Source organism: Coturnix japonica, chromosome 2 (assembly GCF_054131305.1).
Source record: "Coturnix japonica strain WE chromosome 2, WE-NBRP24, whole genome shotgun sequence".
Classification (NCBI taxonomy): Eukaryota; Metazoa; Chordata; class Aves; order Galliformes; family Phasianidae; genus Coturnix; species Coturnix japonica.
Genome location: NC_140664.1, coordinates 32,172,793 through 32,189,138, shown reverse-complemented (window position 1 = coordinate 32,189,138; position 16,346 = coordinate 32,172,793). Strand labels below are relative to the sequence as shown.

Below are 16,346 nucleotides of genomic sequence, written 5' to 3'. Positions count from 1 at the left end.
ATTTTTGGTTGAAGTTTGCCTAACTAATTTCAGTGTAAGAAAGAAAAGAAAAAAGACAAGACAAACTGGTAAACTGAGCAGCAAATTTCTCATTATTCCCTGGTCTGTGCATTTCACAACCTCCGTCTGTGACTGTGTGTTCAGTCTTGCTGGCTGCAGTGTCCCTGTGTCCCTGCCTGGGACCTATGCTCATGATTTTTTGGTGCTTTTTCAGCTTGTCAGTATTTCCACTGTATAAATATAGAAGTGATAAAGATGTAAACTCAGGTTTCTGGAGCTGACAATCATTGAAAAACTGAGAGCAAAATCAGCAAGCAGAATCAATACAGTATGTATTTGTGCTTCCATATGCCTTGAAATTCTTCTTGCATCCATTATGGGCACACAGTTATTGCCTTCAGCTGCCCTTTACGGGTTATGATTTGCTGTAGCAAGTTCTAATTTCCTTTGCCTTTACTGGCAAGTACTCACTAAAAGTATGTAGTTTCAAGGTGTGGTTCTCTGTTTCCTTGTACCTGCAGCTCTTGCAACTCCTTAGTTTTGTTGATTTATTGATCCTGTTTGTGGTGTGCAGCAGGATACACAAGGTAATAAATACAAGTCTTGGCACAGAAGCAGTATCTGCCCTGACTCAGCAGATTTTTGCCTGAGAAGAGCTGGGTTCTTGAAAACTGAGTTTTTTAGCAGGGAGTTGGGCTCCTGACTCAAAGCAATGAAGTAGTGCCCATCTCAGAGTCTACTACAATTTCTGTTGCTAAAACATAGTCACTGGAGGAGAAGGGAATAAGTTGTTCGTTGTTAATGCCCACTTGGTGGTTAGAACATTGGCCAGGATTATAAGAATTCCAGGATAGGTTCCCTCCACCTGCTTCCAAATGCTTGCTTCCAAAAAAAAGTGCCTTAAATGCTATAAAACAATACTGTCACAATACTGTACACACTGTCCCTTAGCCCTAGTACACATCTTTCATTAAGATTATATGTGTCTCAGTGTGTATAAGATGAACCTGACTGGGTAACAGAGTGACCAGAGGGACTCTGGCTCAGGATCTAGCTCCAAGAACTTTATACATGCAGAAATACTCAGAAGGAGGGACTGTAGAGCAATTTTCTCATCATCCCAACCCTCTAGCCAGTTCCTTACCCAAAGAAGGGTATACCTGTCTAGGCCAGTTTCCTCAGGAGAATACTGTGCGAGACTGTGTCAAAGGCTTTGCTGAAGTCTAGGTAGACTACATCAAGGTCTTTTCCATCCATCGTTAATGATTTAACGATTCTATTTTAACAAGCAGTGCTAGGGTACACCAGGCCAAACAGAAGTTACCAAGCCACTGTCCTATTTGAAACAATGGGCATCCTCTCACCTAGACAAGCTCCAGACTGCCAAGATGTATGTGCTATAACCAGAATCAGGCTACTTTAATAAATGACTGTGTGGAATCTATGCCTCACTTATGTTATGCCTCAACTAACCCATTAAGCAAAGCCTTCACATCTCTTTACAAATGAAAAACAAATGCAACAAGTAGGCTTCATCCCTACTGCTAACAAGGTCTCTGAGATGAGGTGGGTTACTGCCTCACTCTAAATGAATAAAAATAATTTTCTTCTCATAGAATTTACCTTATCACGATGTGGATACTTTGGTAAAAATCAGCCATCAATAGAAGCTGTGACTCTTCTGGAAAATGGTTGATTATAGATGAGCATAACACTGATCAAAACTCTCTATAAACATACTTCACAAATAAACTTTGGAGTCAACAAGATATATAGCTCCTGCTCTACTCTAACTTCCCTTCCTAGCACTGGATTAAAAACTAGTCTATGCTGCCTCCAGTCGGTTTTGTTTCAGCTGTTTAAGATGAGCAGTTGACAACCTTATTTCATTTTAATATCAGCTTCTCAGTTTACAGCTTGCGGTCAGTCATCTCTACTGTGTTTCATAGTGTGCTTTTATTGAAATTACTCACTGCCCTGTTGGCATAAAGCTTAATGGGCCTAGGCATTAATAATTTATTTACAAAAGAACTTGCAAAGTTGTTAGATCCGGGACCTGTGGGTTCACTGCTTCCTCCTGGCACTGTACTGGTCCTGCTGGCTGGGCATGTGGGATTGAGATGAAGTACACCTGGAGGGTAGAAAATGGTACTCATGTGAACTAGGAGAAGACTGCTTTCCATCCCCTGCTTGTGGCATGTCTCTAACCTGGATTGGAGAGCCTTGTACAGAGTAGTCACCAAGGTCAATTGGGCAACTCTTCAGTACAGGGGCTGTGCCTCTTATTTATTGATCAATTTATTTCTCTGCAGGATAGCAAAACTGTGGAGGAACAATATTTTAAAATTTCTGTTGATGTTATTTTCAGAGGAAATGCATGTTTTTCAAGAGTGTTTTTTTTTTTTTCAAAAGCTGTATTGAGAACCTACTGTTCGCTACATGACTCATTTTCAACAGGTGAAACTTACAAAGCCTGGTTTCCCTGGATCTGTGATTCAAGTTTGAACCATCTGGAACAGTGCAAAAGTTTGCAGGTTTTGAGCTGCATGGAGATGACTCGTCCACCTAAGCAGACTAGAGAGGACTGAGGAAAGCTGAGCTCATGCTTTTCTTGGGGAGAGAGAATGGAATCTATTACTTTCCTAGTTCTTATGATTTAGAAGAGCTTAATATCTTTGGGCCTTCTTGTTGAATGTTGTTATGTCATTGTTAGCTGTCAGGTTCTGATCAGGAGAGATGGATCAGAGACTAACAGACAGGCAGGCAACATGGTGGCATAAAGTGCATTTATTCATATGCAAAACTGTGAATCGTGTGCTGGTGGGTGGGATTTTCAAAAGTTCTTAGGGCCTAGAGTGGAAAATCCATTTATGTACCTTATCTTAACCAGGATAAAATGACAATTAGATACATAAGTTACTTTGAAGTCCTATCATAAATGACAAGAATAGGATTTGATATATCATTTGATATATCATATAGTCTTAGTCTCACTTGCCGTATTTAAAATGGTAGACAATGGGAGTTTTAGCACTGTTTTAGGAATCTATCATTCTAAAAAGCTTACATAAAACCAATAATAGCACCTGAAAACCTTGAAAAAGTAAAGTTAAAACATCAGATGTCTTCATTCACTTTCAGTGTTAAAATAACATTCAGAAAACAAGGCTTAAGGTTATAGCAAGATATTTGACATTGAGACAGTATTCCTACAAATTTTTACTCTGATACAATCAAATATGCTTGGTAAGGGATCTCCCATTTTCTATGGCCAGTTAAAATACATGGGAGCTGCTCCAAAACGAAGTTTCCTACTTTATTATATTCGATCAAAAGATCAGTGGTAGTTGTTGGTAGTATGGCAACAGAGGTTGAGCCTTCCTACCATTATTCCATTACATTTTGTTGCCATGTGACAGATGGCAGCAGAGGGGCAGTCTGATAGAACAGCACCTGACATGGAAATGCATACAAAACAAAGGTGTGTCATTGAATTCCTCAGTGCAGAAAAAGTGGCAACCACTGACATTCAGCAACACTTGCTGAACATTTATGGAGACCAAAAAGTGGACGCAAGCACAGTGAGGTGGTGGGAGTGCATTTCAATTGAAGCTACAGCAATATGAAGCACAAGCCACATTCTAGACAGCCATGAACATCTGTCACACCTTGAAATGAAGAGCATCTTGATTAGCTCATATGCATAAACAAGGCCAGAGAAGAAGACAACCTTTCTCTTGCAACACAACAGCAACAAGCCCAATAGCAGTTTGAAGACTGTGGAGCACACTGGCAGTCTTGGCTGGACTGTCTTACCATGCCCACCAAACAGTCTGGATTTGATGCCTTCTGACTTCCATCTTTTCAGGCCAATGAAAAATGGATTGCATGGGCAACATTTTCACAGCATTAACGCCATTATAGCAGCTGTGAAATAGTGGATCACCTCCATTGGTGCAGATTTTTATGAGCGTGGCATGCAAGCTTTTGTCCATCACTTGCAAAAAAATGCACAGCTAATGATGGTTACTAAGTTAAAAATAAGGTTTTGTAGCTGACAATTTGCTCTATCAACTAGTGCTCTTGTGCTTTATGTATCTGTTGTAGTTTCCTTGGAAATAAATAGGAGGCATTATTTACTTTCACCATGACTTCAGAGAAGACGACCAGTGAAATGCTGCAAACACAGTAAAGGCAAAATTTCATTTACTTCTACACATGAGGTCAGCAGCAAAGAGCCATACGTCTTGTTAGGTAAGCTGTACTGACACTGTCAAAACCTGTGAGCAAACTCTGACTGATAACTGGGTTGCAAAAAAGACTGCAGAGGAAAGTGGGTAGAGTGACTAGGAGTTTAGATCTGATACCAGATACACAAGACTGATATGCACCACTACACAAATTAATTTCCCGTATTCGAATGGAAAGCAGATATGATCAGTGAGTCAAGAATCTCATCTTTGGTAGTTTCTTTTTCAGTTAAGTTGTTTTTTTTTTAAGGAATATCAATTAGCTCTAAACTGTTATTTTTTAAACACAGAACAAACGGTTCTTATATGTTAATTAATTTATTTAGACTGTAGATCCCTCCAGAGGACTTAGACTGTGATCCCTCCAGAGGACAACCATCCAGTTACTCCATTCCAAGATTACAAAATTACCTTCTGTGAAAAAAAAATGTTCTGAGCCGTTACACTGTACAGTGCAAATGAATATTCAAAGTGCTTAAACTGGCACAAAGTACTGAAAGAGAATAAAGCACTTCTGAAAACTATTTAGTTTATCAAGAAATCTATTTCTGGGAAAGTATGAAGAAGTTGAACAGAGACTAAGCTGTACCGTTTAAGTCATTTAATTTCTAAGCATTAGGGCATTATTTACCCATCTTCCGGACTGTAAAACCAAGGCTAATAAATAACCACATTGCATAATCTTTCCTTGCTACTTTCAGGGAAGTCCTGTTTACACAGACTCTTGCTTGCCAAGTGAAAAAATATTTGAGTTCTTGAATGGCATATAAACTTTAATCCAGGTTGGCATTCGCTACATATTCACTGACTCAACAAATTTAATAAGTAAATGATATATTTTTATTCTTGATATTCTTTACATATTTCTTCAGTCTTAATCATATTGAAAGTCTTTACAGTGGTGCCATTACAGAAACATAATAAACCCACTTCTATCTACTGTCAACATTTCCCTAGTAGCCAGAGGACAGAACTATCCCTAGGCACTGAAACAGCCTTTCCCTGCAAATTCCTTGCTGCTATCCAGGCAGGGGAACTTGCTGTGATGTCAGTGAAATTAAATGTAAGTCATGAGCACAGAAGAGGAGGTACCTTCACAGAATCATAGAATCATAGACTGTCTTAAGTTGGAAGGGACTTGAACAATCATTGAGCTCCGACTTGCGTGCTGTAAGTAGGACTGTCACCCACCAGATCAGGCAGCCCAGGGCCTCATCCAACCTGGCCAAAATATCTTCAGAGATGGGGAATCCACAGCTTCTCTGGGCATTCACAATTTCTTTTTGGCTTAAGCAATTCATGAAGTAGTTAAGCCAAAATGTTTGTGATTCCTAAAAAACTCTGAAGATGAATAATATTAGGCATGCAACGATGCTGATATTACTATTGTTGATGTTCCTGCATTACATTCTACCCTGAGCTTTTGTGTAGACATAGAACATAAAGATACCCCTGGTCTCTGACAGCTTGCATCTACATACCAAAAAAAGATTAAAAATGACAGAGTTGGACAGGGAATAAGAAAACAGTAAGACCACACTAATCTACAGAAAACTTGTTGCCATAAGTTAGATGATAACATTGAAAAAAGCATGAAAAAATAACATTTGAAGAAAAGTAACATAGTTTTGATGTTAGAGAGAAATGGGAGTATAGGAATGCACAGAGAGAAAACACTTTCAGAGGTGAACAAGAAACAGTCTTTACAGAATCCTAATGGAATAGCTGTAATTAGAACAAGACTGCACTTCACAAGACCAATCAAGGGTCTCAGTAAATGAGACAACCTCTGAATAGGAGGCAAGGAAAGTCTGGGCAGGAGGGGGAGATTGCTGACTAATCATCCATGAGACAAGCCAGGAATTGTATTTCTGTTTTGGTTGCCAGTGAGAAATGTTTTGGAAGGGAGAAGTGACAATCCTAAAAGAGTGTGAGCAATTGCATGGAAATAAATGGCATTTCATATATATATACATGAGCAGTCAATATAACCACTAAACAGGCACACACTGTACTCTATATATCTCACAATAGTTATTAGTCAACTCTATCTTGTTGCAAAGGGGTACCTCATCCTTGAATTCACACAGACTTATTTCCATCTCATATCAGCCTGTTTTTACAAGTGGGTAAAAGGATTTGCTTCATTAGAAAAATAATATGGTCTTAGTGCAGATCCCTGGGATGGCCTGACATTAACCCCCTTTTTGTTTTGACATACAGCCATTTACTTCAGCTTTTTGTTTTGTTGTTGCTGTTTTTTGTTTGTTGTTGGTTTTTTTTTTCCCCTCACATACTAATGTTTAATTCATGGCAAAATCCATGGTTATTTACCAGCTTCAATCATCTTTATTATGTGAGAAAGCCTGTGCAAAATCTTCTCTGCTTTAAGAACATCTTGGCATGCTGTCTCACTAGCCAGAGCACTTTTCTTCCCCTTCACAAAGGCTGTGTTGCTCTGGCTTTTAATCAAGTTACGCATCTGCAGTTCTGTCCTCAGCCTGACTTCTCTGTAAGCTTTCCAATATCTGTTTTACAGATTGCCCCAGAAAATGCTTCTAAAACTGTAATGTTATTCGATTGTGTGAAGCTGCACCAAGAATGGGTTTGGCCATAAGTTAATAGCAATTTCAGAATATGGCAGGGAAAATAATCCTTATTTAACCTAATCATTATTCTAGTTAGTGTGCACTAGAAAATTTATGAACTAACTGAAGAAAGCATCATTTTTTTCTGCCTTAGCATTAAATTATAACAAAGTTACATTTTCTCCTTTTAATCTTGGTATACTTATTGCTCCTAGTTGTTGCTTTGTTTTTTTTACAAGCAGTTCTGACAAGCTAACTAAACCACTTGTTTAAACACATGAAAAGTTACATAACCCCCAGTCAGTGAAATAGAAACTAACCTCTTTCCTGTGTCTTCACTGACGTCCTACCAAGGCAAACAAGACCTATTCAGCACTTCCTCAGTTCTTGAATTTGTATTCTCTCTTCAAATTATATTACATCTGATAACACTGTGTGCAGTGTTAAAGCACAGAGGTCAGAGACCTTTCCTTCTGAGTGTGGATTTCAAGACGCTCTCTGCTAAGCCTGCCACAGACAGCAGTTCCCTCCTTTCCTCCTATTCTCCCTCCTCCTTCTCTCCTTCTCTCCTTCTTTTAGGACTCAGAGGACCGAAGGCTTCTCTTCTGGCTGCCTGCTGAAACAATCACATGCAGTTAAAACAATCACATGCAGTTCTGGCCTGGCCTATGCAGCACACTCACATCTTCTAGTGGTGATTCTGTTGATTTTGCCACTGATACAATCTGAACATATATTTTCAATCTTCTTTTTAGCCATGACATTGAATCAGAAGCTGTAGATAACAATGAGGTCATTACAAATTAATTGAATAAATACATAAACAATAAAACCACACAGAAAACAACCAATAATTATGATACTTAAGCAGCACAATCACTTAATCATACAAATGTCAATTTTGGCTTAAAGAAAAATGTTGGCAATGTGCATATTGAAAGATGAAGATATTTAGATATCAAAACGAAAAGTGATACAGCAGTAACAACTGACTGAAGAAAAAATGTAGTATATATATAAAATTTGTTTCCTTCTCAGAGCTACAATAAAAAAGAAAATAAATAAAAGGAAGAAGACTTTAAACAATTAACTTCATATTAATTGAGGATTGCACTAACATCTTCTAATCTGCATATTTCATATTACTGAAATCTACATTGTTCCAAAATGCATTCCAGATAATAAGGAAGCCTCTTTTTTGGGATCTATTTTTCAATTCTTGCAAAAACTGCTCTCTGAATTTGTGATTAATTTCTTCTCTGTCTTTCCAGTGACTCAAATCATTTCTGTTTTTTTTCTTCTGTGAGATCAATATTGTTAGGCTGATCCTTCACAGACTATATTTCAAGCGTGAATATATCCAACTTGATGTAGGCATTCTGCAAGTGAAAGATTAGCTTCTCATGTACTTCTCCCTCGTTTGCATATCTCGCTTTGCTTCCGAACCTGGAGAAAGGAAGCTTTGTGCTTTGGCCATGAGCTAACCAGATTTTCCATTATATCTAAATGTCACATTGCATTTGGCTGCAGTGAATTATCAATAACAACGTCTGAATTCTCTGGATTTGTATGAGCATCCTTTAGGGCATTTTATTATGGATTATCTAGAGGCTATTCCACTGTCAATTCCTATATGCTTTTCCTTTATATTCTGTCTCAATGTGAATGTTGAACATTTTTGTCCTGTGCCTCTCAGATTGTTCTGCTGTGGTGACTCCCATCTTCATGCTAATGCTCCTGTTCACACAACACCTCTGATTTCTCCTCAGTATTACCTTCAATTTTCCCTGGATTTCCCCACTTCAGCTCCCCAGCTCCCTCATCCCAACTAAGAGAAATGCCCTTTGAGAGGCACTTCCCTCAAAATCACATGCAGGTGAAAACTTGAAATCCCAGCATTCTCACCTCCCTCATCTTTGGGCAGAGGGAGAGGAAACTGGATTGGCCCAAGGGCCAGCTTCTCCTGGCAGCTGGAGGAGCTCCCAAGAGGTGCTGAGTAGATGTTTGACATAACTAAAACCCTCTGATAGAAAAGCAGCATCAGGAACAAATAATTATGCCAGACAGATTGAGTGGTAGGGGAATTACTGGGCAACTGAACAGCACATACGGGCATATAGAGACCTCTGCAGTGAAGTGATTTTTTCAGAGCTCTGAAGAAGTTGGCTTGCATCAGGAACAGCAATTGTGCAGCAAATGGCTAAATAATTATCTGAGAGAAAACAAGCCTTGGTCTTCACAAGGAATTTGGCACAGAGTCTTCAATTCATATCTGCATAAACCACCGTTAAGTGCCTTCCTGCTCCTACCCCTGGCCATGCACAGGAATACTGCAAGAGCCTTCCTGCATCTCTTGTTGGAAGTTAAACTTCTTTCAGGATGGATGAAGCAATCTGGTAATACAAGCCTTCATTTTTATTTAATGCATTTAATGAACAACTTACCCAAATCATTTTGAATGGAACGAAATTATTGAAAAGCCAAAAATATTAATGAAGTGTCTTCCACAAAAATAGTAATGAATTACAATTCTATGAGCACTGGAGAAGGAAAAGCACTTGAGAGCATTATATCTCCATGGTGGTGAAAATCTAGTACTACCTATGATATAAAAAACTTGGCTTTGGAAAAGGAGGAACCCGAGCACTTGGAGAGAAGCCTTAATCCTGTTGCCAGTAATATCCCTGTTGGAGCTTACACTAATGAATTAAAGTTTAACATTTCACAGTCACACTAATTCCCTCTTGCCTCTGAATTTCTGAGAAATTCACTGGGCATGGCTAAACGAGTCACACCGGGGTAGCTTATTTCAAGCACCACCTAGTGGATCTACTAAAAACAAACAAACAAACAAGCAAACTAATGAAAAATTATTTGTTTTTTATAAGTAGGAATGGCAGATCTGTTTACCCTTTAAATGATGCTATCTGACAACTACTGCTGAAAGCAAGTCGCAACAGCTCTGAAAAAGCAAGTGAGAGAGAATGATTGAGATGTCGTCATTTTAACAATGAAGAATAACTAAACAAAGAATCACAGAATCACAGAATTGTAGGGGTTGGAAGGGACCTCTAGAGATCATCGAATCCAACCCCCCTGCCAAAGCAGGTTCCCTACACCATGTCACACAGGTAGGCATCCAGGTGGGTCTTGAATATCTCCAGAGAAGGAGACTCCACCACCTCCCTGGGCAGCCTGTTCCAGTGCTCCATCACCCTCTCTGTAAAGAAGTTCTTGCACACATCCGTGTGGAACTTCCTATGCTGTAGTTTCATCCCATTACCCCTAGTCCTGTGCCCATGCACTACTGAAAAGAGACCAGCCTCGCCACAATGGCCCCCACAACTCAGGTATTTATAAACCTGGATCAAATTCCCTCTCAGCCTTCTTTTCTCAAGGCTAAACATGGAAGCACTCCTAATGTATTTTACTGATAAGAAAAGTGTGGCTAGAACTGAGGGCAGAAACCAAGGCTGAGATAAAAAATAATCCCCCCCAGCCCAGAGACAATTCTGAGTGGACTGGAACTAGAGGTGTTGATCCAGCAGCTGATCAATGCGCATTATGCACATAATCACAGCCTCAGAAATCTGGACAGCTTTTGCGTCTAGAGTGTAATACAAGGATGCGGGAAAGATTTCATGCCTCTCTTTGATGAAGCTATTAAAATAAAAATAGATTGTACTACAGCCAATGGATTTGGTCAGATTTATTTGATATTCATTCATTCTATTAGACTAAATTCAAAATAAAAAGTTATTTGCTTTAATTTCTGCATTGTAGATTAACTTAGATGAATACGACCCGCACGAAACTATGAAACTATGAAACTATGAAATACATTCATACTAGGGATGCTGTGCAGCTGCACTGGCAATATAGGTGTAATGCTTACTTATAAATAAGAAAGTAAAACTTTCCCCTTCTCCTGATTCAATTAGAATGTTTTAAAGCCACGCAACTACAAAACATGAAATGATTCATAGGCCGCTTCTCCCACATATTTTGGTCAATGAAATAAACAAACAGAGATATTAACTAAGTTCTATTAGCCCTTGGTGATTCATTCCTTTTATCATCACACTGATTAAAGGGTGGGTGGGTAGATTTTTTTGCCTGCAGTGGCAAATTGTGGTGACTGTTTAGCAAGGCAGAACTAATACAAAATATGAATCACAGAGCTGTCTTCTGCAGCTTCTATAATTTTGATGGGCAAATGTAGCTTGATGTCAACAGACGCAACTCCAGTGTACACTGATAGTGGTGCTGAATTTGACCTCTCATATTACTCAAAGAGAATGAATGTACATTTTTTTCTTGTTTTGTTCAGTGAGAGGACACAGCACCCAAAGTAAATGTAGAAATACATCAGCTCTTCAGTAGGAACTGTGCTTTCAAGGACTGAGAAAATAGCTTGTATCTAGATCAGAATATACTGGCAAGACCTCAGTATCCCACAATGAGGACGTTTTTAAAGAGATAAATCCCTTAAGTCAGACAAGGATGAAGAAATTTACCACAGGTCATTGCAAAAACAGTTTGATTATAAGTTGAGTCTGGACCTTAAAATGTTTCTCAGGAAAACAAAGATGGCAATATACTCTACATAATTATACATAAATTGATTATAGACAGTGATACAAATGAAACCAGGGTATAACCTTAGATAGCAGAGGAACATGATCCGGATGCAAATGTATACATGTACACTGTTACGGAGATGCTGAACGTAAACATTTTTCAGGAATACAATTCTTCACTTCACAGAATCACAGAATTGTAGGGTTTGGAAGGGACCTCTAGAGATCGAGTCCAACCCCCCTGCCAAAGCAGGCTCCCTACACCACATCACACAGGTAGGCGTCCAGGCAGGTCTTGAATATCTCCAGAGAAGGAGACTCCACCACCTCCCTGGGCAACCTGTTCCAGTGCTCCGTCACCCTCACTGTAAAGAAGTTATTGTGCACATTTGTGCGGAACTTCCTATGCTGTACTTTCATCCCATTACCCCTAGTCCTGTCCCCACGCACTACTGAAAAGAGACCAGCCTTGCCACTATGGCCCCTACACCTCAGGTATTTATAAACCTGGATCAAATCCCCTCTCAGCCTTCTTTTCTCAAGGCTAAACAGACCCAGTTCGCTTAGTCTCTCCTCACAGGGGAGATGCTCCAGGCCCTTCACCATCTTAATCTTCACTTGTTGCACTACTGAACACTTTCTTGGTGGGTTTTGCTGAATTTATCAGGGGAAGTGCAGAAGTGATACAAAATATACATTTTGGCCAGAAAAATGGTGTGGCTGTGATAGAAAGCGTACCATACTGCTTTTATATTTCAGTGTATTTTATAGAACTCGGTGGACACTTTGGTAGGTGCTGTACGTCTGAAACACTCAATTTTAACAACGTAAGTCCATATTAGTGGTTTAAAAGTATTAATAGAAGATTAAGACATCTTGCATAGATATAATTGTATAGACAGCAAGGTCTGGTCATTAGTACTGGGTTTGGGGAAAGGAATTACTCTGACTTCCTGAGGATCTGTCAGAGCAAGCTAACTTGGAGCTGGCATTGGAGAAATCCTTCCAGTTCCTTTTAAACTGGTTAGCAGCTAACATCTCATGCAACATTATACCACATTATACCACTAAGCACTGGAACATGCTGCACAGAAAGGTGGTGGAGCCTCCTTCTCTGGAGATATTCAAGACCCAACTGGATGCCTACCTGTGTGACGTGGTATAGGGAGCCTGCTTTGGCAGGGGGGTTGGACTCAATGATCTCTAAAGGTCCCTTCCAACCCCTACAGTTCTGTGACTTGACTGTCTGTCTAACCACTGACAAACTACATAGCAAAAAAAAAAAAAAAATTAAAAAAAAAATAAAATCTAGGTGGTGTGATTTAATCCATCACACAGCTAAAAACTGCACAGCCACTCACTCCCCTACCTCCAGTGGGATGGGGGAGGGAACTGGAAAAATGGTAAACTTTGTGGGCTGACATAAGGACAGTTTAATAGGACAGAAATAGATAATTAATAATAACAAATTAGAATAAAAATAGAATATACACAACAACTGATACACAATGCAATTGCTCACTACATGTTGACTGACGCTAAGCCAGTCTCTAAGCAACACCTGCTCCATCAGCCAGGTCCCTGTGTTTGATTGTTCCACATGACACTACATGATATGAGATATCCCTTTGGCCAGTTTGGGTCAGCTGTCCTGGCTGCATCCCTTCCTACCTCCCAGCTCCTTGCTGGCAGGGCAGCGTGAGATGCAGAAGACCGTTTGGCTCAATGCAAGCACTGCTCAACAGCAACTAAAAAATTGCTGTTATCAAAATTATCCTCATCCTAACTTCAAAAGACAGTACCGTACCATCTACTAGGATGAAAATTATCTCAGTCCAAATCAGGGCACAAGGAAAAGGTGGAACTGCTGCTATATACACTGCGGCTACTGGTTGTCTTTTCTACCCCAGTATTTGCTTGTTACTCTTCCCTTTGAGTTACAGTTATGCTGCTGGCATAGCCAAATTTCAAACGTGCAGTTACAATGAGCGTGATTAGGACAAAAAAGCAAGAGAAAACACTCATTTCAGATCAAATGCAAGCAGATTTAGATTTAAAACTAATCGACAGAGATGATTTCAGGGAATTTAATAAACAAAGGTGGTTTGTATATATCTTTTAAATAATTATTAGACTGTGTTTCTTAAGAACTAATAAGAGAAGATCTGTCAGCAATTAATTATTGCCACTGACCCAGCCTACTCTGATATGTGATTTATACAATCACTTAAGCCAAACAGCTAGCACACACTGTTATCAAAAATGTCAATGCTTTACATTAGCGTATACATGGAAAAAAGCTTGTCAGTGTGGAAAGCTCCTGTCTTACCTCATGGTTTCAGGTAACGGAGCCCATCAAGATTGATACACTGGATAACAAAGAATATAAAAACAAAGCCAGGAGTTAAAATTGTCATTCTTACAGTGGAATAAAAAACTGCATTGGAATTTAAAGCTGCATACACAGATTTAGCTGTGTAACTGCTATAACGTTACCCATTAGCCATTGCATTCTATTCCACTATCCATCAATTACAGTTTGATAAGTACTATGAGTATTTGCAGACCTTCCATACCATCTTTTCCTTTGAATTCTTTCCTAAGAGCAAACCTGTATTTCCTCATTCCCAAGAAAAGGAAATGCACTGACAACAGTAACGTAATGTACAACATTATTACACTTTTATGGTGAGCATATTTTCCAGAACGCCTGTTCCATATGTTGAAATTCACCATCCCATAGATGATAACGTAGTACTGAAGCTATTCAAACCCTGTAAAAGGATGCTTGCTGGAATCTGGGACCTGTTCTGGCCTTCAGCATGGGATTGTGTTTCACACAGGATACCGAGTCTGTAGTTGTTTAATTACCACATGAAGGCATGTTCCTCAGCAGTGACCCACCTAAGCTTTTGACTTTGTTTCATGAACCATCCACAGACCTTCCCAATCACACTGAATTACAGTAACTGTGGTTGGTGGGAATCACTGGAGCCCACCTACTTCCACCTATTTCTTAGTGTTTTACCAATACTAGATCATAATTCACAGATTGTATATTAATACAGCTTTAGGCAGGAGAAACAGAAAACCATTGGTAGCATACATTTTTCTTCTTCTGTAACAAGCCGCTTCACAATCTTTTTGAGCTATTTGATTATGCCAGAAAACACGGGCATCGTGTTATTTACAGTTTGTCTGTTTGCTATTATTAGTGTGTAAGACTCTCAGGTTCACTTTCTATCTGTAGCCAAGACTTAATACTGTACCTGTTTTACAGTCCAGTGAGAGACTCTGTTGGAGAAAATAATGGTTATTTGGACTTGGTCTTCACGTGCTAAGAAAAGAATCCTTAGAAATTAAAAGAATCCTTAGAATGAAAAGAATCATTTTCTAAGAACTTAAGAACGTGTGTCTTAACTGCTTTTGAAGGAGGTATTGCCATATTGCTTTTCCTAATTCTTAAAATAAGTATGTTCTCTTTCTATTCTTGTTCAATAAAGCTGAAGAGAAAAATGTCATTCTTTCACCCCTTAAGTTTACTATTAAGTTGACACAATCACTACTCTGAAAGCAGAAGGGAAAAAAATCCAAAAAGTTTTGTTGAATGCAACAGAGAAGATTTTGATCTACCTTGTAATTCCATGGTTAACCAATGAGCATTGTTCTTTCTGAGCTCCATGGTAATCTAGAAGGGTATTAAGACCCTTTCGTAGCCATTCAGTATGTGCCTCAAATAATCGTGAGGAATCATAGAATAATCCAGGTTGAAAAAGACCTTGAAGATCATCAAGTTCAACTGCAGCCTAACCAGTACCCTAACTCTAAAAACCGTCTGCTAAATCATATCCCTGAGCACCACATCCAAACGGCTCTTAAACACAACCAGGGATGGCGATTCAACCGCCTCCCTGGGGAGCCCATTCCAGTACCTAACTACCCTTTCTGTAAAGAAGTTCTTCCTAATATCCAGCCTAAACTTGCCCTGGTGCAACTTGAGGCCATTTCTCCTTGTCCTGTCATTTGTCACTAGTGAGAAGAGACCTGCCCCACAGGAATTGGAATCCTGTCCTGATGTGAATGTTGCTGTTGCTGGTACTTCTCATCAGATCAAGGCCAGTGAGGAAATTGCCAGTACAGTGCTTTAGACATAGCTCCATCTGCAACAGCTCTGCAAATCATTACCCATGCAATTGTATCTGTGCAAGTCTCCTATACACTAATCTGATGGCAAAGGGTTGTGGAATCAAACTCTTACTGTTAAGATCACAAGCAATTTTCCCACAGATAATTATTAGAAAATGGAGAATTAGAGACTGAAAAAAAAGGGGGACTAAAAGCATTTTGAAAAATGCACCATATATACCTCCAGAGTCTCTAGAGACGCATAATGCAGGAACTTAAACTATAGTATTACAGAACTAATTGCCACAGAGCATTCCAGCAAGCCCTCAGAGTGGCGCATTATTCCCCATCAAAAAGGTTCGTTTGAGCGGAGACTCTGTAAAGCTTGCAATGCAGACTGGAATCCTGCTGAACTTGTACTCTTTAAGGACAGTTTTCACTCCACCACATTCCGAGCAGTACAGACAAGGAAGAACAATGCAGAATCGGTACAAATATTAATATCTTATTAAAAAATGAAAATGTTTGCAGTGCGTTGGATTTTTGTCACACAAATCGCAGTGACCAATGCAAACTGAATTCTGAATTACTGCTGGCTTTATTTATTCCACGATTACATTGCAAATTCAGCTGAATAGATGGTATTGAGTCACAAGGGGCCAGTACTCTCTCAAAGGTAACACATTAGTTTTCCGAGGGGAATAACGTTTAAAACTCTGAATATTCACCATCTGTCAGCTACAAAAAATTAATGACAGAAGGCCAAAAATGTATTTTCACGTTTCATATGTAAAAATACTAAA

General features: G+C 39.2%; 1 long non-coding RNA gene across 1 annotated transcript; it reads right to left on the bottom strand.

The window, feature by feature from the left end:
- Window positions 1–7,478: 7,478 nt before the first annotated feature.
- On the bottom strand, window positions 7,479–14,769 carry LOC146761760 (uncharacterized). The gene is made up of 3 exons (XR_014943350.1): window positions 14,688–14,769; window positions 13,748–13,787; window positions 7,479–7,613 (listed from the first exon to the last, which is right to left on the bottom strand). It is a non-coding gene; the product is annotated as an uncharacterized LOC146761760 (long non-coding RNA).
- Window positions 14,770–16,346: the final 1,577 nt, after the last annotated feature.